Source organism: Hyperoodon ampullatus, assembly GCF_949752795.1.
Source record: "Hyperoodon ampullatus genome assembly, chromosome: 2".
Lineage (NCBI taxonomy): Eukaryota > Metazoa > Chordata > Mammalia > Artiodactyla > Ziphiidae > Hyperoodon > Hyperoodon ampullatus.
Genome location: NC_136915.1, coordinates 139,157,598 through 139,181,822, shown reverse-complemented (window position 1 = coordinate 139,181,822; position 24,225 = coordinate 139,157,598). Strand labels below are relative to the sequence as shown.

General features: G+C 38.5%; 1 pseudogene across 1 annotated transcript; it reads left to right on the top strand.

The window, feature by feature from the left end:
• The first annotated feature begins 1,942 nt into the window (after window positions 1-1,942).
• Window positions 1,943-23,587, top strand: LOC307065720 (ferritin light chain-like; annotated as a pseudogene). Its single transcript has 5 exons — window positions 1,943-2,022; window positions 2,299-2,366; window positions 3,234-3,324; window positions 21,992-22,061; window positions 23,070-23,587. The product of its transcript is annotated as a ferritin light chain-like (transcript).
• Window positions 23,588-24,225: the final 638 nt, after the last annotated feature.

Here is a 24,225-nt window from a genome sequence, read left to right as displayed (position 1 = left end):
CATTTAGGACGATCAGTGTGGGAAGCACCCTCCTTCGGGAAGATCCTTTGCCATACAATACACTTTCCCTGTCAGGTAATAAGGAAGCACGGCCGTGGAGATTAAACTTTTGCAGAAAGAAATACTTGGCTTCGAGAAGGCTTGAAGTTCATACATTTTTCTTGAATTAGATTCCCCATTAATTACATTATCCACAGAGAGGTAATTATCAGAATTATGTAAGCAATTAAGGAGATGCTACTCCACATTCTTTCAGCTTGTTGACTTTTCTCACTTTATTTCATGTGGCTATCTGAAACATCAGTGATTTACATGTCTTTCTTTTTTTTTTAAAAAGATTTCTGTGTGTGTGTGTGTGTGTGTGTGTCCCCATGATGAAAACATCATTAAAATAAAATATCATGAATAGACTCTTAAGAAGCAGAGTCTACTTAAAGTCCTGGAAAATGTGAAAGCACTAATATTCATGGACAACTCTACACTCTGAACGCTACTCCAAATTTTATTGATCTCTATTTTGTCTAGGAGTTTTTCAAATTTTCTACCATGATCATTTGTTAGTTTTATAATTACATAATAAAGGCATTACATCATACAATCTTTTGTTATCCATTGCAGTTTTAAAACTATTCCTTTCCTTGTCCTCAGCAGATATGTCATAGATTATTAGTACACAAGCAAAGACTTTCAACGTAACAGTACTTTATAGTGAGAAGAACTATACTGAGCTATCTCTATCCTAAGACAATGTTCTAGGAAAGCACTAGGAATTCTTAAGCACTAGGAATACAGAGACAATCAAGGGGCAAGTTCCTGGCCTTCGAGTATACATAATCATTATAGCAAATGCTTAAATAGCACTTAGTATATAACTCACCACAGCAGTCTTATTATACTCCTTTTAAATAGGTGAGCAGAGGAAGCCACAGGGAAGTCATAGGGTAAAGCCAGAATTTGAACCTAGGTAGACTAGTACACTGTCCACGGCTTTAACTACTATGATAATATATATATATATATATATGTCATATATATATATATAACTCCAAGTATTCTGAAGTTACAAAACACTTATCTACCAAAACTCAAAAAGGAGCACACAAAATTGCATAGAAAATAAACATGTAAAAGGTCATAAATAAACCACAATATAACCTGCTCCACATAATATACTGACTGCAGTGTCCTGGGCCTCTCCCATCCTTAGGTAGCTGGAAATTACAACAAAATAATACTTTTCACTTTTGGAAGCCACACTATCTCTCATACCAACCAACCAATTACTTCCTTATAGAGAATAGGAAATTAACCTGAATATCAGAAAAAAAAAATATATATAGCATTACTGATGTAGAATCTTTATTTAAAGACAATAACTTCAATAGCAGAGGGAACTTTACCATTGCAGGCTTCAGATAACCTCTATATTTCTCAGATTTTATGCTAAATCATAAAATGCCATATTGTGTCTGAAGCTATTTTTTCAATAGTCCATTTTCTTAAATGGACTAGCAAAGCAGTAAATACTGAGGAAAATTTTGGCTCCCAAATCCTAAAGCCATTCTGATTATGCCTGGGTTATCAGGGGGACATCATCGGAACTACCAGAGGACTGGCAGAAATACCAGTGGTCTGGCCAGCTTATAAATTAGAAATTATACAGAATCCAATTTTATTTTTTTGTTAAGTAATTCCTATGAGGTTTTTGGGATGTCAATGTAAAGTCCTTTGATGTGTAATCTTTATCCATTAGATAGGGAACAATGCCAATCCCCATCATAAATACGTTCACAATCTGACACTGAAAATCCACTGTAGGGCATAGGACCTGCAAATAGGATATGAATCACACACATCCATCCACTCATTCAGACAATCCACAAATATTCATTTTTAAGTCTACTATATGCCAATAATGTACCGGGCTCTAAGATGCTAAACCATGCTAAATGCTGAAACAGACGTACTCAGTTCTGGCCCTCCTGGAACTTATGACCTACAGAAGTGCCTTCATTGCAAATGGTCAGGACTCAGCCAATGCTATTATCATCAGCAGGTGACCAAATGATAGAGCTTGCTTTCTAAACAAGCTCCACACTCTTTGCTTTCAACATTTTTGCTTTCCTTCAAGCCACATAATCCAGTGGTCAGTTTCTCCCAGTTAGTGAGGTTTGGGGAAAATGTACCCAGTGAACAATTCCTTGTGGCCTCACTCTTTCCTCACACTCTCCTCTGTCCTCTTGAGCTAAAGAGACCTGGATTCAAGTCACTTGCTCTAACCTTATTATTTTAAAATAGGGCTGCTCCTGCTTTGAGGATTTCCACGGGATCAACACAGTCGCAAAGCAGCACTGAATCAGAAGCAGGTAAATTTCAAAATGACAGCTCTAAAAATATCCACTCTCCTTTTGTTCTCCTCCTATCCCTTTGCTCTGAACACCTCTGCTCTGAGGCTTTGCCTTTACCCTTCTCTGATTACTGCTCCAAAAGGGTTTCCAAGAACCGGGAGTATTTATGGTTTCACTTGCTCCCAAGTCCTTGGTGGAAAAGGATGCTTGCTTTCTGATTCTTACTAATTCCACACTCACATTGTTAACACAAAAATCATCATTTAAAAAAAAATTTCCTCAGCTTCATATTTCATCTGGGCCAACACTGAAAGAATATTTTCAAAGAAACAATATCCTGTCTCCTTTGCTCTTCTGAGTTTCACGTTTTTACCTCCAGTCTCATTTTCAACCCTTATTACGGGATGCATCACCAAAATAGAAGAAAGTTCTTTCTGCTTTCCCTGTACCAGCCAATTATTCTACTTTGTTCTGTCTCTAACGAACAGAATGCGAAATCAACACAAAGCCTGATTATGCGACCTCTTCCAAGGGAAAGGTCTGAGAGTTGTCTATTTACTAATGAAGCTCAGTGTGTATTAAGGGTTGACTGAAGCAATCATCAGGAATTTTCATCCCTTAAATTAGTGTTTTCCACCAGATGCACATTGTTCATTTCAGATAATATAACTTTTAAGTTCAGGATACAACTGGACAAAAGAAAAGAAAAAAAAGTAACCAACACAACATTTGCAGTAATAACACAGTAACAGCTATCATCCTTCCCTGAGGAATTCAGCCTACTTTATGGACACAATTTAGTACAAACTCATAAGAAAGCTAACAAAGCCCAAAACCACTTCACAATAGCGTAGAGAGGTAAAGGTCAAAACTTATTACTGCCAGGCCCAGCAGACAATGGCACCTACCGGAAAGAGCACAGGACAGGAAAACCTGGAAGCCTGTGTTCCAGTTTCGGTTATTCCTGTAAGCATTGGTATGATCTGAGTGAACTCAGCCTGCCCTGCTTTTTCCGTTTATAAAAACCTACATCATCCTCTCATTAGAATGAAATGCCACATCTGAAAACTTGCAGATCTCTTTAGGAAAGAAACAAAACTCATGTTTCTAACCAAAATGGAATAATTCAGTCAATGGAGACATAATAAAAATCTGCCATAAAGCAACTCTTTACTTGAAATCTATCTTTTGTGGTGTATTTATATGGGTAAGGAGTGTAAGGATATCATAAGTAGAGTTACCAATTATTCCAGAAATCAAGGTCATTGAGTTCACATTCCAACTTTGACCTTGACCCAGGCTTACAGAGATGTAACATGTGCCAATACCTCATATCCACCATACATGGGAGAAACAAGGTATGCAGACAGATCTTCTTCTAAGTATCCCATATGTAGTGGTTTTAATACAAGGTCTCAGAGTCGTTGCCATTCTTCACATCCAGATGTGGGCATTTTCCCTTGAATTTGGGCAGGCTTTCCATGGCTTCAAACAATAGAGCAGGGGTCAGTAAATTATGGCTGGTAGGCCAAATCTAGGCCTCTACCGGCTTTTATAAATGAAGCTTTATTGGAACACAGCCATGTTCCTTAGTATATGTATTGTTTGTGTCTGTTTTCACATCACAGCAGCGGAGCTAAGTAGTTGCAAAAGAGACTGTATGGCGTGTAAAGCCTAAAATATTGACCGTCTCACACTTTATGGAAAAAGGTCTCCAACGCCTGCAATAGTATAAAGTGATGCTATGTAACATCTAAGACTAGGTCATAAAAGGTCATGCAGCTTTTGCATGATTCTCCTGGAATGCTTCAACCCTGAACGCTCATTCTTGGGATACTCTATCTTGAATCCTAACGACCACGTTATGAGAAGTTCAAGCCACATGGGCAGCCATCTATAGGCACTCCAGGCAACAGTCCTTGTTGGGCGCAGTGTTCAAGTCATCCCATCTCAAGGGCCAGACATGTGAATTAAAATGATCTAGATGATTGCAGCCCCAGCCATTTGAATCCTCATGACTGAGGTTTCAGACATCAGTCACAGAGTAGAGACAAGCCATCTCCTCTGCGTACTGTTTGAATTGCTGACCCACAGAATCTGGGCACATATTAAAATTTTAGTTTATTTCACCACTAAGTTTGGACTTCTTTATTATGTAGCAATAGATAACTAAAGCACTGTGTCTGTACACAGGAGATCTACATTTCACACAGCACATACTTTTAGATGTGAATGTTGACTGCTCAATTTCTAAGAAGAACGTATACACACATATAGGTACAAAATATTTATGTATATGTAAATATTAGACCTATATAAACTAATCTATATTATCCATAAAATGAGGGGCCCTTGATAATGGCTAACATTTCTTTTCGGTATTTATTGTGTCCCAAGAACTGATAAATTCTTGCATTGTGTGAATTTTCTCTTTTAACCCTCATAGCAACGCGCTGAGAGAAGTAATGTTATCTCTATATTATAGATGAGAAAACTGAGGCAAAAACAGATAACATGCTCAAGAGTACTCAACAAGTAAATTTTAGAGTCAAGATTGGAACCCAAGTTCTCAAGGTTTAAATCCCTTACTCTTAGTCACCAAGCTATATACTGAGTAAGGAGATGAAAGCTGAAGCCATTACCTCATGCTCAAGAAGTTAGACAGAAACTTAGCAGGCATGGTTGAAAGAAAACAGGACTTGGAGTCGTAAGTCCAGAGCCTGAGTTATGAAATGAATTCTCCTCTCATCTAGATATAGGTTTGTTTTTAGAAAATGAAAAAGATCACTGCATATTTTGATGGTTAATTTCTGTACTTAATGATTACAAAAGAATGGAATTTTACCAGGGAGCTATTTTGCAATGACATAACTTATTGATTCAAAATCAAACCTTTATTATAAATTCTTGATTCAAAATCAAATCTTTATTAAGTCTCCGTTGCATCAGAAGTCTTTCCCATTCTTCATTTCTTTTAAAACCCTTTCCTGTCTACTCCTGGCCAAAGCTTGAAGCCTATTTTAACATTTGGAAATAAAATAATGAAATAGTCATAACACAGCAATTCCAATGCCTACTGAAATGGAAGCTCTAAATAATTTTGCAGATAATTTAGGAAACTAAAAATATTTACATCATAGATGCAAAGAGAGAAGTTACTTGTGTCATAAAATAAATGGTGAGACAAAAAGTTTCTGGTCAAGTAGATTTGTTTAAATATGAACACTAATTTGAGCTCTATCCCGGTGCTAAAACCCAGTGACAGGTTGCATACAGTTTCTAAAGGGATAGTTCAGTGCATTGGGTCAAATTCATGCCATAAAATGTGGTATTATTAGTAGTACTAGAAGACAGAGTGTGACTGTCTTCTTTGGGACATAGATAAAGACCCCAAGTTAGACAATATCAAGGACAAGTTATGTAGAATAAGATATTATCTCAGTCCTTGGAACATGTCATCCAGGATTGAACAAGAGGTAGATTTATTATGAAGTACATGAAGCCAGAGACAGTAAGCAATGAGTGGTAGTTGGTTAAAATAGACAGGTTTTAGAAGTAGAGGCAGGGATGCAGAAAACAAACTTAGGGTTACCAGGGGATTGTGGTGGGGAGGCTAAATTGGGAGATTGGGGCTGAAATATACACACTGCTATACATAAAATAGATAACTAATAAGAACCTGCTCTTCTTATTAGCACAGGGAACTCCACTCAATACTCTATAACGGGCTATTTGGAAATGACTCTAAAAAAAAATAAAAGTGGATATATGTATATGTATAACAGATTCACTTTGCTGTACACGTGAAATTAACACAACACTGTAAATCAACTATATTCCAATAAAAAATTTTTTAAAAATAGGTTTTAAGAACCATAGTCAGGGAGCAGTGTGGATTGGAAAGACCTGGCAAGAAATATTTCTGCATCCTCAGACAATGCTCCCCAAGCTGGCTATTGCAAGGGTGAGCATTTAAGAGTTCTTTGACCTAAGGAGGACATGAGATTAACAATCAACCCCAATGTGCATGAATTATTCTCCTCTGTGTTATCAGAAATCAGATGGCATCCTAGAGCAAGGGTCAGCAGGTCTTTTCTGTAAAGGGTCAGGTAGTAAATATTTTGGATTTTGTGTACCATACCTCTCCGTTGCAACTGCCTGTCTGCTGCTGTGGCACAGAAACAGCCATGCACCATACGTTAATGAATGGGTGTGGCTGTGTTCAAGCAAAATGTTATGTACAAAACCAGGAGTCAAGCGAGATCTGATCAGTGGGCCAGAGTTTGCGGACCCCAGTTCTGGGTCAGTGTTCACAGCTGAATGAGTCATGAAGCCTTAAGTTCCAGTTCTCATTGTACTACTTTCTACCTGGGTGAACTTGGGTTCATCCTTTTATTTATATGGGCCACTATATTAGTCAAGCTTCTCCAGAAAAACAGAACCAACAGCATGTGTATACAATGTGCCCATATATATTGATAGATATAGATCTAGATATCAATATTGATACCTAGATCTATATCCATATCTATATAAAGATAGAGAAAGAGAGAGAGAGATTTTAAACAATTGGTTCACACAATAATAGAGGCTTGGTCAATTCAAAATCTGCAGCTTAGGCTGTCTAGAGACTCTAGGAAGAGTTGCAGTTCAATTTCTGTAAGTCTTCTTGCAGAATTCCTTTTTGCGACAGCGAGGTCAGTCTTTGTTTTATGAAGAGCTTCAACTGATTGGATGAGGCGCACCCATACTATGGAGGATAATCTGCTTTACTCAAAGTCCAACACCAATGTAAATATGAATTTCATCCAAAAACACCATCACAGAGACTACCCTGGTGGCGCAGTGGTTAAGAATCCGCCTGCAAATGCAGGGGACACAGGTTTGAGCCCTGGTCTGGGAAGATCCCATGTGCCGTGGAGCAAATAAGCCCGTGCACCACAGCTACTGAGCCCGTGCACCTAGAGCCCATGCTCTGCAACAAGAGGAGCCACCGCAATGAGAAGCCTGCACACCACAACAAAGAGTAGCCCTCGCTTGCTGCAAATAGAGAAAGCCCACGTGTGACAACGAAGACCCAATGCAGCCAAAAATATAAATAAATAAATAAATAAATAAATAAATAAAAATTGTAAAAAACACGAAAACACCATCACAGAAATATCCAGAATAATATCTGACCAAATAACTGGGCATGGTGGCCCAGACAAATTGACATAGAAAATTAACCACCTAAGCCATAGTTTTGTCATCTTTTACTGAGAAATTTGACTTATCTGAACTATTTTGATAACTAGAAGATACCTTCTAGAGGTAACACCCTCAGGTTTTTACATGGTAGGCAGCAGAGGGAAAGAGCCCATTTGTCCAGTCAGATGACACCTAAAGGATAAAATTCTGTCTTCTCTTTGCAACCCACAAGGATGAATACCAAAAATACATCACTTATATCTGCTTTAGCTAACATAGGATAGGTCTGGAACAGACCTACGCTCCCAGTAAGCCTCATGAAATGCTGTTTCATTAAGGGGAGACTTTACTTGCTAAGATTAGAAGCAAAAGAGGGTGGTGGATGAAACACTGCCCAAGGATATAAGTTCATGCAAGGAAGCAGGAGAGAGAATGGGTATCCGAAGATGTGCACTCTAAACCAACACTAATTCCACAGCATCGGGTTATAATTCAGGGAGCACAACTGCTGGGGGGTTTTTCCCCCTCTTTTTTTCCCCCAAAGAGGGACAAATCAAGCATACTGACAAAGGAAGAGCATTAGTCACCACAGATAAATTCCTTTTTAGAGGTGATCTCGCAAATAATTTGGCTCAGTGTAGACTATGATTTGGTTCCAAAAACCATAAGCTAGAGCATTTCATTCCAGGTCCCTCCTCAAATATCCATGATAGGTAGAAATTTGGCATCAGTAGTTCTTGAAATCTCCCCAGGTGATTATAATATGCAACCAGGGCTGAGAATCTGGAGATGTAGAGAGAATTTAAATTGAACTTTAGTTAAACAGTAAAACAAGCTCTGACTCTACTGGCTGGAGCTAGAAAAGGGATAGGCATTTATTGGGATGAGAAGATAAAAAAAACCAGGGAGTAAATCAAATGCTTTACACCTGTGCTTAGCTAATTGTTACTCAGATAATTCAGACAATCTTACAGCACCTGAACCCTGAAATTCCTTAGTTCTGTTTAAAAAAAGTAACTCTTCAAGGAACTGAACTCTGAGAATCATGTAAATCATAAAGAAAAAGAAGAAATCTTATTTTTTGAATTAGATGATTTCATATATACTGTTTCACTTTCATGATATTAACTAGTTAGCTTTCTTTCCATTTTATGTTTGAGGAAAGTAAGGCTTTAAAAAATCTCAGTAATTTTCTCAAGGTCACTTGTTAAGGGTGTGGTAGGCAGCATAATGGCTCCTAAAAATGCCCTCACCCTAATCCCTAGAACCTATTAATGTGTTACCTCACATGGTGAAGAGGACTTTGCAGATATGACTGAAGTTATAGACCTTGAGATAGAAAGAATATCCTGGATTACCTCATGGAACAAATCTAATTGCATGAGTCCTTAAAAGTAGAAAACCATTCCCAACTGTAGAAAGAGAAAGAGAGAGATGTCCTAATAGAAGCAGAATCAGAGAGATGCAACATTTTGGGTTTTGTAGGTGGAGAAAGGGGACTCTGAGTCAAGGACTACAAGGGACCGCTGGAAGCGGATAAAGTCCAGGGAACAGAAACACCCCTAGGAGCCTCCAGAAAAGAATGTAGCTCTGCCAACACTTTTTTTTTCTTTTTTAACCATCTATATTGGAGTATAACTGATTTACAATGGTGTGTTAGTTTCTGCTTCATAACAAAGTGCATCAGCTATACATATACATATATCCCCATATCTCCTCCCTCTTGCATCTCCCTACCACCCTCCATTCCCGATCGCACCCCTGTAGGTGGACACAAAGCACAGAGCTGGTCTCCCTGTGCTTTGTGGCTGCTTCCCACTAGCTATCTATTTTACATTTGGTAGTGTATATATGTCCATGCCACTCTCTCACTTCATCCCAGATCACCCTTCCCCCTCCCTGTGTCCACAAGTCCTCTCTCTATGGCTGCGTCTTTATTCCTGCCCTGCCCCCTAGGTTCTTCATAACCATTTTTTCTTTTTTTTTAGATTCCATATATATGTGTTAGCATACGGTATTTGTTTTTCTCTTTCTGACTTACTTCACTCTGTATGACAGTCTCTAGGTCAATCCACCTCATTATAAGTAACTCAATTTCATTTCTTTTTATGGCTAAGTAATATTCCATTGTATATATGTGCCACATCTTTATCTATTCATCTGTCGATCCTGCCAACACTTGTACTTTACTCAATTGAGACCAATGTCAGACTTGTAAGGTAATAAATTTACATTGTTTTGAGTCACTATACTTGTGGTAATTTGTATGAAAGCAATAAAAAACTATTACAGGCAAGGGGTACAGGAGTCTTTTAAAGAGATTTATTGTGCCTGCTGCCACCTTCTTGGTACCCTTTTACATGCCGGCTAAGCAAAAAGGAGTCAGTGAAAAGGAAATTGGACCACAGAAATCAAGACAAATACCCTCAAGGAATCCACAGCTTTCCCAGCATGGTATAGAATGGTATTTGAGACACAAGCCGGGTGGATGAAAGGCTCTTGGTGCTGCAGCCAGGAGTCAGTGCTGTGCCTCTGAAGTGGGAGAGCCAACTTCAGGACACGGGTCCACAAGAGACCTCCCAGCTCCACATAATATCAAGCAGCGAAAATGTCCCAGAGATCTCCATCTCAACGCCAGCACCCAGCTTCAGTCAACGACCACCAAGATACAGTGCTGGTCACCCTATGCCAAGCAACTAGCAAGGCAGGAACACAACCCCACTCATTAGCAGAGAGGCTACCTAAAAACATAATAAGCCACAGGCACCCCAAAACACACCACCAGACATGGACCTGTCCACCAGAAAGACAAGATCGAGCCTCAACCACCAGAACACAGGCATTAGTCCCCCCCCACCAGGAAGCCTACACAACCTACTGAAACAACCTTAGCCACGGGAGACAGACACCAAAAACAACGGGAACTACGAATCTGCAGCCTGCAAAAAGGAGACCCCAAACACAGTAACATAAGCAAAATGAGAAGGCAGAAAAACACACAACAGGTGAAGGAGCAAGATAAAAACCTACCAGACCTAACAAATGAAGAGGTAATAGGCAGTCTACCTGAAAAAGAATTCAGAATAATGATAGTAAAGCTGATCCAAGATTCTATTTCCAAGATCCAAAATCTTGGAAATAGAATAGACAACATGCAAGAAACATTTAACAAGAACCTAGAAGAACTAAAGATGAATCAAGCATCGATTAAAAACACAATAAATGGGGCTTCCCTGGTGGCGCAGTGGTTGAGGGTCCGCCTGCCGATGCAGGGGACGCGGGTTCGTGCCCAGGTCTGGGAGGATCCCACGTGCCGCGGAGCGGCTGGGCCCGTGAGCCGTGGCCACTGAGCCTGTGCTCCGGAGCCTGTGCTCCGCAAGGGGAGAGGCCACAACAGTGAGAGGCCCGCCTACCGCAAAAAAAAAAAAAAAAAAAAAAACACAATAAATGAAATGAAAAATACTCTAGATGGGATCTATAGCAGAATAACTGAGGCAGAAGAACGGATAAGTGAGGTGGAAGATAAAATAGTGGAAATAACTGATGCAGAGCAAAATAAAGAAAAAAGAATGAAAATAACAGAGGACGGTCTCAGAGACCTCTGGGACAACATTAAACGCACCAACATTCGAATTATAGGGGTTCCAGAAGAAGAAGAGAAAAAGAAAGGGACTGAGAAAATATTTGAAGAGATTATAGTTGAAAACTTCCCTAATATGGGAAAGGAAATAGTTAATCAAGTCCAGGAGGCACAGAGAGTCCCATACAGAATAAATCCAAGGAGAAATACGCCAAGACACATATTAATCAAACTGTCAAAAATTAAACACAAAGAAATCATATTAAAAGCAGCAAGGGAAAAACAACAAATAACACACAAGGGAATCCCCATCAGGATAACAGCTGACCTCCCAGCAGAAACTCTACAAACCAGAAGGGAGTGGCAGGGCATAATTAAAGTGATGAAGGAGAGAAACCTGCAACCAAGATTACTCTACCCAGCAAGGATCTCATTCAGATTTCATGGAGAAATTAAAACCTTTAGAGACAAGCAAAAGCTCAGAGCGTTCAGCACCACCAAACCAGCTTTACAACAAATGCTAAAGGAACTTCTCTAGGCAAGAAACACAGCAGAAGGAATATACCTACAATAACAAACGCAAAGCAATTAAGGAAATGGGAATAGGAACACACATATCAATAATTACCTTAAATGTAAATGGACTAAATGCTCCCACCAAAAGACACAGATTGGCTGAATGGATACAAAAACAAGACCCATATATATGCTGTCTACAAGAGACCCACTTCAGACCTAGAGACACATACAGACTGAAAGTAGGGGATGGAAAAAGATATTCCATGCAAATGGAAATCAAAAGAAAGCTGGAGTAGCAATTCTCATATCAGACAAAATAGACTTTAAAATAAAGACTATTAGAAGAGACAAAGAAGGACACTACATAATGATAAAGGGATCGATCCAAGAAGAAGATATAACAATTGTAAATATTTATGCACCCAACATAGGAGCACCTCAATACATAAGGCAAATACTAACAGCCATAAAAGGAGAAATCGACAGTAACACAATCATAGTAGGGGACTTTAACACCCCACTTTCACCAATGGACAGATCATCCAAAATGAAAATAAATAAGGAAACACAAGCTTTAAATGATACATTAAACAAGATGGACTTAGTTGATATTTATAGGACATTCCATCCAAAAACAACAGAATACACATTTTTCTCAAGTGCTCATGGAACATTCTCCAGGATAGATCATATCTTGGGTCACAAATCAAGCCCTGGTAAATTTAAGAAAATTGAAATTGTATCAAGTATCTTTTCCGACCACAATGCTATGAGACTAGACATCAATTAGAGGAAAAGATCTGTAAAAAATACAAACACATGGAGGCTAAACAATACACTACTCAATAACGAAGTGATCACTGAAGAAATCAAAGAGGAAATTAAAAAATACCTAGAAACAAATGACAATGGAGACACGACGACCTAAAACCTATGTGATGCAGCAAAAGCAGTTCTAAGGGGAAAGTTTATAGCAATACAATCCCACCTTAAGAAACAGGAAACATCTCGAGTAAACAACCTGACCCTGCACCTAAAGCAAATAGAGAAAGAAGAACAAAAGACCCCCAAAGTTAGCAGAAGGAAAGAAATCATAAAGATCAGATCAGAAATAAATGAAAAAGAAATGAAGGAAACGATAGCAAAGATCAACCAAACTAAAAGCTGGTTCTTTGAGAAGATAAACAAAATTGACAAACCATTAGCCAGACTCATCAAGAAAAAAAGGGAGAAGACTCAAATCAATAGAATTAGAAATGAAAAAGGAGAAGTAACAACTGACATTGCAGAAATACAAAAGATCATGAGAGATTACTAAAAGCAAGTCTATGCCAATAAAATGGACAACCTGGAAGAAATGGACAAATTCTTAGAAATGCACAACCTGCCAAGACTGAATCAGGAAGAAATAGAAAATATGAACAGACCAATCACAAGCACTGAAATTGAAACTGTGATTAAAAATCTTCCAACAAACAAAAGCCCAGGACCAGATGGCTTCACAGGCGAATTCTACCAAACATTTAGAGAAGAGCTAACACCCATCCTTCTCAAACTCTTCCAAACAATATCAGAGGAAGGAAAACTACCAAACTCATTCTACAAAGCCACCATCACCTTGGTACCAAAACCAGGGAAGGATGTCACAAAGAAAGAAAACTACAGGCCAATATCACTGATGAACATAGATGCAAAAATCCTCAACAAAATACTAGCAAACAGAATCCAACAGCACATTAAAAGGATCATACACCATGATCAAGTGCGGTTTATTCCAGGAATGCAAGGATTCTTCAATATACGCAAATCAATGAATGTGATACACCATATTAACAAGTTGAAGGAGAATAACCATATGATCATCTCAATAGATGCAGAGAAAGCTTTTGACAAAATTCAACACCCATTTATGATAAAAACCCTGCAGAAAGTAGGCATAGAGGGAACTTTCCTCAACATAATAAACGCCATATATGAAACACCCACAGCCAACATTGTCCTCAATGGTGAAAAATTGAAACCATTTCCACTAAGATCAGGAACAAGACAAGGCTGCCCACTCTCACCACTCTTATTCAACCTAGTTTTGGAAGTTCTAGCCACAGCAATCAGAGAAGAAAAGGAAATAAAAGGAATCCAAATTGGAAAAGAAGAAGTAAAGCTGTCACTGTTTGCAGATGACATGATACTATACATAGAGAATCCTAAAGCTGCTACCAGAAAACTACTAGAGCTAATCAATGAATTTGGTAAAGTAGCAGGATACAAAATTAATGCACAGAAATCTCTGGCATTCCTGTACACTAATGATGAAAAATCTGAAAATGAAATCAAGAAAACACTCCCATTTACCATTGCAACAAAAAGAATAAAATATCTAGGAATAAACCTACCTAAGGAGACAAAAGACCTGTATGCAGAAAATTATAAGACACTGATGAAAGAAATTAAAGATGATACAAATAGATGGAGAGATATACCATGCTCCTGGATTGGAAGAATCAATATTGTGAAAATGACTCTACTACCCAAAGCAATCTACAGATTCAATGCAATCCCTATCAAACTACCACTGGCATTTTTCACAGAAGTAGAACAAAAAATTGCAAAATTTGTTTGGAAAAACAAAAGACCCCGAATAGCCAAAGCAATCTTGAGAACGAAATACGGAGCTGGAGGAATCAGGCTGCCTGACTTCAGACTATACTACAAAGCTACAGTAATCAAGACAGTGTGGTACTGGCATAAAAACAGAAAGATAGATCAATGGAACAGGATAGAAAGCCCAGAGATAAACCCACGCACATATGGTCAACTTATCTTTGATAAAGGAGGCAGGAATGTACAGTGGAGAAAGGACAGCCTCTTCAATAAGTGGTGCTGCAAAAACTGGACAGGGACATGTAAAAGAATGAGATTCGATCATTCCCTAACACCATACACAAAAATAAGCTCAAAGTGGATTAAAGACCTAAATGTAAGGCCAGAAACTATCAAACTCTTAGAGGAAAACATAGGCAGAACACTCTATGACATCAATCACAGCAAGATCCTTTTTGACCCACCTCCTAGAGAAATGGAAATAAAAACAAAGATAAACAAATGGGACCTAATGAAACTTCAAAGCTTTTGCACAGCAAAGGAAACCATAAAGAAGACCAAAAGAGAACCCTCAGAATGGGAAAAAATATTTGCAAATGAAGCCACTGACAAAGGATTGATCTCCAAAATTTATAAGCAGCTCATGCAGCTCAATAGCAAAAAAACAAAGAACCCAATCCAAAAATGGGCAGAAGACTTAAATAGGCATTTCTCCAAAGAAGATATACAGACTGCCAACAAACACATGAAAGAATGCTCAACATCATTAATCATTAGAGAAATGCAAAGCAAAACTACAATGAGATATCATCTCACACCAGTCAGAATGGCCATCATCAAGAAATCTAGAAACAATAAATGCTGGAGAGGGTGTGGAGAAAAGGGAACACTCTTGCACTGCTGGTGGGAATGTGAATTGGTACAGCCACTATGGAGAACAGTATGGAGGTTCCTTAAAAAACTACAAATAGAACTACCATATGATCCAGCAATCCCACTACTAGGCATATACCCTGAGAAAACCATAATTCAAAAAGAGACATGTACCAAAATGTTCATTGCAGCTCTATTCACAATAGCCCGGAGCTGAAAACTACCTAAGTGTCCATCATCGGATGAATGGATAAAGAAGATGTGGCACATATATACAATGGAATATTACTCAGCCATAAAAAGAAACGAAACTGAGCTATTTGTAATGAGGTGGATAGACCTAGAGTCTGTCATACAGAGTGAAGTAAGTCAGAAAGAGAAAGATAAATACCGTATGCTAACACATATATATGGAATTAAAAAAAAAATGTCATGAAGGACCTAGGGGTAAAACTTGAATAAAGACACAGACCTACTTGAGAATGGACTTGAGGATATGGGGAGGGGGAAGTGTAAGCTGTGACAAAGCGAAAGAGAGGTATGGACATGTATACACTACCAAACGTGAGGTAGATAGATAGTGGGAAGCAGCCGCAGAGCACGGGGAGATCAGCTCGGTACTTTGTGACCGCCTGGAGGGGTGGGATGGGGAGGGTGGGAGGGAGGTAGATGCATGAGGGAAGGGATGTGGGAACGGATGTATATGTATGACTGATTCACTTTGTTATAAAGCAGAAACTAATAAAAAAATAAAATAAAAATAAAAATAAAAACTATTACAGGGGTCCTACAGGAGCCAGGCTATATATTTATACTTAAGTATTTCTGAAATGAATTTAACCTTGTGATTGACAGCAGCAGCAGGTTCCAAGGAATCCCACCACACACCTGAGGCAAAAGCAGCCTAATACAAAGCAGTGACAGTAGCAGGTCACTGCCCCACACTTGGGGTAGAGGGGGACTTGATCTACTGTAGCAGCAGCATAGCCTGAATGGGAACCCATCCTCCTGTGGCACTAGTCCCATCAACATTAGTCTAATCTGCTAGCACCTGCTGCGCCAACAGGCCCAACATATACAAACCCTCCAACTCAGCAGCATTAAGTGAGCCAGACTCAGTGTTTCCTGAAACTCATATCCAATGGCACTGGAAAGCTCAGATATCACCTCATGTTATGAAAACATAAAAAAAACAACAACAGAAGACTGGGAACTTCAGAAAGGAAAGGGGAACAATGGAATGGGTGAAAACAAATGGGGTAAATATAAGAGACGATCATTAGCCTCATGAGTTTCTTAAATACTATCTGATGGTCAAAGCAAATATTATGACACCATCTGATGTGGTTCTCAATGTAGAGAAAGGAAATACTACAGAAAATCATACTTTAAAACTGGGGAATATTAAGAGACTAAATGGAAGTAAAATTTTGAAACTTCACTTGAAGTAATAAAACACTGATTCCAGTAGGCTATGGTAAGTTACATATGTATCCTGTGATGCCAAAAGCAACCACTAAGAAAACTATACAAACAGTATACACAAATGATTATAAATAAATTAAATTAAAATGGACTTATTAAAAAATGTTTAAGTAACCCACAAGAAGGCAAAATAACAGAAACACAAGATTGAGAAACTAAGGTAAAAGACAAAACAAAAAATAAAATGGTAGACCTAATCTTTAACATAGCAATAATTACATTAACTGTAAATGATCTAAATAACCAAGTCAAAGACAGAGATTGGAAGAGTAGATTAAAAATTCACAAGCATGATCCAACTATATACTGTCTATAAGAAGTTTACTTTAAACATCATGATATAGGTAGTTCAAAGTAAAAGGAAGATAATGATATATCATGTGAACGTTAATCAGAAAAAGTAGGAATGGCTATATTAATATCAGATAAAGTAGCCTTCAGAGAAAAGGAAATTATTAGGGGCAAACAGGGTCATTACATAAAGATAACAGGAATAATCCACCTAGATGACCTAATGATACTAAATGTGTATGCACCAAACAACAGAATTTCAAAATACATGAAGCAAACACTGAAAAAAGTAGTAAAAGGAGAAAATTTTAAATCCACAATTATTATTTGAGACTTCAGCACAGCAATTTATAGAACTACCAGAGAGAAAAATCAGCAAGAATATGGAAGAAATGAAAACATCATCAATCAATAGGATATAACTGACATTTAAAGAACACACTCAGTAACAGCAGAATACATATTCAAGTGTCCATGGAATATTCACTCATATACTATATACTGGGCAATAAAAAGAACCTTAGCAGATTTAAATTGTAATGTGCCTAAGTGTTGGATGCTAAGACTCAGAGGTTTTCTTATTTCTTTCATTTATATATTCATAAAAAAATTAGCAGATTTAAAAGAATTAAAATCATAGAGTATGTTCTCTAGCCATAATGGAATCAGACTAGAAATCAATAACAGAAAGACAACAGGAAAGTCTTCAGTCACGTGAAAACTAAACATCACAATTCCAAATAACTCATGGGTAAAAAAGACAGCATCAAGGAAATATTTTTTAATGCATAGAATAAAAGAAAATGGAGATATAACAGATCAAAGTTTGCAGAATGAAGTGAAAGCAATGCTGAAAGGGAAGTTTATAGCACTAAATTGGGAAAGAAAGTATTTCAAAGCAATAATCTAGGGCTTCCCTGGTGGCGCAGTGGTTGAAAGTCTGCCTGCTGATGCAGGGGACGCGGGTTCGTGCCCCGGTCCGGGAGGATCCCACGTGCCGCGGAGCGGCTGGGCCCGTGAGCCGTGGCCGCTGGGCCTGTGCGTCCAGAGCCTGTGCTCGCAGCGGGAGAGGCCACAACGGTGAGAGGCCCGCGTACCGCAAAAAAAAAAAAAAAAAGCAATAATATAATTTTCTATATTACAACAGTAAAAATGGAAGAGGAAAAAACACTAAACAAGCAGAAAGAAGGAAATAATAAAGATGAAATAGAAATCCATGAAACTGAAAACAGGAAAATAGGGGGGAAAAATCAATGAAACAAAAGGCTGGTTTTTGGAAATAAACAACCTAATCAATAAAGATCTAGCAAGATTGATAAAGATAAAAAGATGGATGGCACAAATCACAGATATCAGAAATGCAACCAGGGATACCATGACATATCCTGCAGGTTAATAAGGGACAAGTTGTTATGAACAAGTCTACACTATAAATTCAAAAATGTAGATGAAATGGGCCAATGCTTCTACACTCAAAACTACCAAAACTCAGCCAAGATGAAATAGATAATCTCAATTTTCCTGTAACCATTAGAAACACTGATTTTTCATTTAAAAACTCCCAAAAGGAATATTCAGGCTTAGATGTTTCACTTTTACCCAAGACATAAAGAATTAACACCAATTTTACATGATTTGAGAAGAAAGAGAAGTAGAAGGAACAGTTCCTAATTAAATTTATGAAGCCAGTATTACCTTGATACCAAAACCGGACAGGGATAGGATAGAAAGAAGAAAACTACAGACCAATATTTTTTATGAAATTGGCTGTAAAAATCCTCTGCCAAATATTAGCAAATTAAATCCAGAAATATATAAAAAGAATAATATACCATGACCAAGTGGCATTTATTCTAGTTATGCAAAGTTGGTTAAATATTTGAAAATCAAACAATGTTATCCACCATATCCAACAGATTAAAGGGAAAAGTCATGTGATCCTATCCAATAATGCAGAGAAAGCACTTGACAAAATCCAATCCCATTCATGATTGTAAAAACAGAAGAAAAAAGAACTCCAAGCAAACTAGGAATACAAAAGGAACATACTGAAACTCATAAAGATGATCTACAAACAACCTATACCCACATTATATTTAACTGTGAAAGACTGAATGCTTTCTCTGTAAGATCAGAAACAAGGCACGGATATCTACTCTCACCACTTTTATTAAATATATTACTGGAGGTTCTAGTAAGAAAATAAAGCAAAAATAAATAAATACATAAATTTAAAAGTTAAATTTTTAAAAAGTTCATTGAAAAGATAAAAGGACTATTCCTACTATGTTGAATAGGAAGGAATATATCCTACTGAATGTTGAATAGTAATATATCCTATTATATTGCCTAAGGAAAAGTAAAACTGTCTGTGTCTGAAGATGAGATGATAATCTAAATGGAGAAAATACCAAGGAATCCACAAAAAGCTTGAGAAATAATATTAGTTTGTAAATGTTTTAGAGTACAAGATCAACACAATTTTATCACATTATATATTAATAACAAATGTGTAGAAGCTTAAAGTAAAATATGTGATGCCATTTACAACTGACCTAAATAAATACTTAAATACAAGCCCACTAAGACATTTATAGGACCTCTATACTGAAAATTACAAAATGCTGATGAAGAAAAATTTTAAAGTCCCAAACAAATAGGGAGACATACCTTGTTCATGGATTAGAAAACACAACATAATAAAGATGTCAATTCTCCCCAAGAGGCTTAACACAATTACTCTTAAAATGCCCTCAAGGTTTTTGCGGATATAGACAAGCTTTTTCTAAGATTTATATGGTAAGAAGAGGCTGAAGAATAGCTAAAACAATTTGTAAAGGAAGATTAAAATGGGAGGAATTAATCCACCCAATTTCAAGACTTTGCAGTAATTTTGGACGGTAGATACATAGATCAATGGAATGGAATAGAGAACCCAGAAATAGACTGACATAAATACATTTAACCTGTTTTTGACAGCAGTGCCAAAGCTATCAAGGAAGAATAGACATTTCAAAAAATGGTACTGAAACAGTTGGACATCCCTCGACAAAAACAAACAAAAAATGAACCTTAACCTAAACCTCCACACCTTACACAAAAATTAAATCAAAGTGGATCATAATCTGAAATGTAAAAGCAGGACATTTTTAGAAAAAGAAATAGGAGAAAATCTTTGGCATCTAGAACTAGGTGAATAATTCTTAGACTTGACACCGAAAGTATGATCAATAAAAGCAAAAACTGATCAATTGGATCTCATCAAAATGAGTTAAAAATGCTTCATAGAAGATCCTTTTAAGTGGATGAAAACTCAAATTACACAGTGGGAAAACATATTTGAAAATCCCATATGAGACAGATGACTTGTATCTATAATATACAAAGAACTCTCCAAACAACTTAAAAAAATCCAACTAGAAAATAGGCAGAAGACAGGAACAGACATTTCATGGAAGAGAATATACACATGGCAAAGAAGCACATGAAAAGATGCTCAACATCATTAGCATTAGGGAAATGCAAATTAAGACCATAATGAGATATCAGAGAATAACTAAAATTATAGTGACAACATCAAATGCTGGCGAGTACGTAGAAAAGTTTTATCACCTCACTGGTGGGAAAATAAAATGGTTTAGCCACTCTGAGAAACAGCTTGACAGTCTCTTTTAATCCTAAAAGTAGATTCACCCTACAACGCAGTACTTGTACTCTTGAGCATTTATCCAAAAGAAACAAAAACTTAATTAAGTTCCCACAGAAACTTACACATAAATGTTCATAGCAGTTTTATTTATAATAGCCAAAAACTGGCAACTACCCAAATGTCTTTCAATGGATGAATGTTGAAACAAATTGTGATAAAATCTTATGATAGAATACTACAGAGCAACGAAAAGGAACAAATTATTAATATATGCAAAAATTAAAATGAACTTCAAGGGAATGATGCTGAAGAAAAAATTTTTTAAAGCCAATCTCCGAAGATTAAGTAATTCATGATTATGTTTACATATTATTCTTAAAATAACAAAACTGTGGAGATGGAGAACAGATTAGAAGTTGCCAAGGGTTAGAGATGGGGGTAGAAGGTACAGTGGGGAAACTTTGTGAGGTTTTTGTGGTCCCAGTACAAATAATACAGCACTCTTGGTTTTAATCCCTAAAGATGTTTAAAAACAATTCCTAATAAGAGTTGTCCAGATATTTAGCAATGGCAGCAGATTACAGGTATAGCTCCCCAACATGACAACTTCAAAAGAGATTGTACTAATTCAATGCATATGTTAATTTTAAAAAGGCCAGTCACAGTACTTAAATGGTATATATCTTAACGATATTATTCTAAGTGTCTAGCTATACCAGATGGACTAGCAGGATTTTCTGTACATTCAATCTTATTTAAGACAGTAAATCTTATAATAAGAGAGTTCAAAAAAGAAAAAGAAAAAACAACAAACCTCAACTACAGTTGGATATTCTCATAGGAAGATGAGGTGAAAATATGTAGCAGTGGTTCAAAAGCTTAAGCAGTGGCACCTAAATTTGGCTGCATATTAGAATCATCTGAAGCACTTTTTAAAAACCCTCACACTGACTGTTGGTCATCCTAGACCAATAAAATAATTTTAAATCTCCTCAGACGATGCCAGTGTCTAGCCAGAACTGAGAACCAGCGGACTAAGCAGCAGGGGATGTTTCTACAAAGATTTCTTAACAATAAGTCCTTTCACCCAATCAGATTTACCTTCCCACAAAGGGGTAAAGAAGGCTAGATGCTGTCCATACTTGCTTAGCTTTAATTAGCACTTGTGACTTGCCCAAATCCTAGATCATGTTTCCCCTAAATTTCATGTTATTCCCTAAGTTTTTCAAATCCAGGGCTAAGGGGTTTGCCAGGATGAGATTTTAAGTGTTCACACAGGGGAAGTCCCTGGCAAACCAGGACAGCGGTCACTACATTGAAATGTAAAGCATCCTAAATAACCCTGCCACTGCTCCCAGATACTAGTCTGTGCCAACCAGTGGAGAAAAGGCATTCTCCATTACTACCACGGCAAATGCTGCTGTACTTGCCTTGGCTACTCCCTATCTCTTCCAGGCGTCACTCCCCTTCACCTGCTGGTGGACGCTTTGGCCAGCTGACAATGCAGATATCTTCAAACTTTAAGGTGAATAAAAATCATATGGAGGGCCTGTTATAACAGAGATCACTGAGCCCCACTAGAGTTGCTGATTCCATAGGGCTTGGATAGGGCCCTAAAACTTGAATATCTGACACATTATCAGGGGACGCTGGTAAAGCTGGTCAGCTTGTTACCGAATGCAGGTTCGTGTGTCTGAAGCACAGTGAGGCCAAACAAACCTAAAGGTTGGAGTCTGGAGAAGAGAAAGGTTTATTGCAGGATCGAGCAAGGAGAGGGGTGGTCCGTGTTCCAAAACCCCTGAAATCTCCAAAGGATTTCAGCAAAGCATTTTTAAAGGCCAGGTGAGGGAGGGACATCCCAGGGCATGTGATCAGCTCGTGCACAATCCTCTGATTGGCTGATGTTGAGGCCACAAGGCAGGTAACATTATCCATCCTTAGGTGCCAGAAGGTCTGGGGGCTACGTGCTCATGATCATCAAGGAGTTCATTTCTTCCATTGGGTGGTGGTTTTTAGTGTCTGAAAACTCAAGAAATATGCCTGAGATACTATTATCTGAGTACTTCAGAGAGAAACTACAATAGAGGATATGGGGGATGGGTCTGTCCTAGGAAGGCCCCATAGGGTACTGCTTGGTTACAAGGTGACCATACTTTGAGAACCACTGCTCTAGTGGCTTGGAATGTTAAGAAAGTAATGGAAGAATCCCTTCCCAGATCTAGATTCTAGTATCACCAGCTATTTTGGTGGGAGGAAGGGTAAGTTTTGTCCTTGCTTGGACTTCTTGTTCATTTATATCAAAGCCTATTTGAGGCAGTGCGTTCGGCAGTCCTGCAGATCTGTCTTTTGCTTCAACAGTGTTTGGAATGAACAGACCCAGGGACGCTCCTTGCTCCAGCCCCCGACCACCCTCCAACCTTTCTTCCTTTCGCAACCTTTGGAATCAGACACTCAGCTATCCTCAGCCTCCAGGACAGGCCAACACCATTCTTTGAGCTTAGCTCCTTATCACTGATCAACCACGAGTTCCCAGGTTCGTCAGAATTATTCCACCGAGGTGGAGGCCGCCGTCCACCGCCTGTTCAACATGCATCTGTGGACACTTACCTCTCTCTGAGCATCTATTTCGACAGCAACAATGGGACTCTGGACAGTATGGGCCACATTTTTCGCCAACTGGCTGAGGAGAAGTGTGAGGGCGCCCAGCGCCTCTTGAAAATGCAAAACCAGTGCTGCGGCCGCGCCCTCTTCCAGGATGCGCGGAAGCCTTCTCAGGATGAGTGGGGTAAAACCCAGGATGCTGTGGAAGCCGCCATTCTTAGGGAGAAGAATCGGAACCAGGCACTATCGGATCTGCGCGCCCTGGGTCCTGCCCGTGAAGACTCCCAGCTCTGTGACTTCCTGGAGAGCCGCTTCCTGGAGGAGCCGGTGAAACTCATCCAGAAGATGGGCGACCACCTGACCAACCTCCGCAGGCTGGCTGGTCCGCAGGTTGTGCTGGGCGAGTATCTCTTTGAAAGGCTCACCCTCGAGCCAAACAGGAGTCTCTGAAGTCCAGCCGCGTCTGAGGAGACCCTCTGGCGTCAGAGCTTCTGCCTGAAGCCCCGCTCTGCAGCCACTAGGCAGCTTTGTAACCGCCCTGGAGCCCTCTCCCAAGCCTTGGACCAGATGGAAACAATAACGCTTTTTGCAGAAGGAAAAAAAAAGCCTATTTGAAATACAAAAAGAATAAAGCGAAAAAAAGAAATATATACATATATTCACGTTCTTCTAACATATGAATTGCCCCACTTTATCTGTGTGAAATAAGTTTGTTCCCATTATTGGGCTGGTTCTCAAGCTTTGCTGCTCGTTTGAATTACCTAAAGAGCTTTGAAGAAAAACATTGGTGTCTGGGTCCCAGCCCCAGAGATTTTGATTCAGTAGGTCTAGGCAGGAGCCTGGGCACAGGGAGGTCTCAGAGTTCCCCAGGTGATTCTAATGTGCAGCAACTTTGTGAACCACCTCTTGGCTTCAATGCAGCTAGTCATCAGATATTAAATCTAAGACACATGGACTACTAGTGCGTGAGCTCTGTCGCTAGGTGTATTCCATTTTCTTCCTCCTGGAAGATTCGTGCCAGGGAAAATGATTGATAGTTGTGTTACTTCTCTGAAATGGATGGAAATTTCCAATTAGCGTGAACAGGG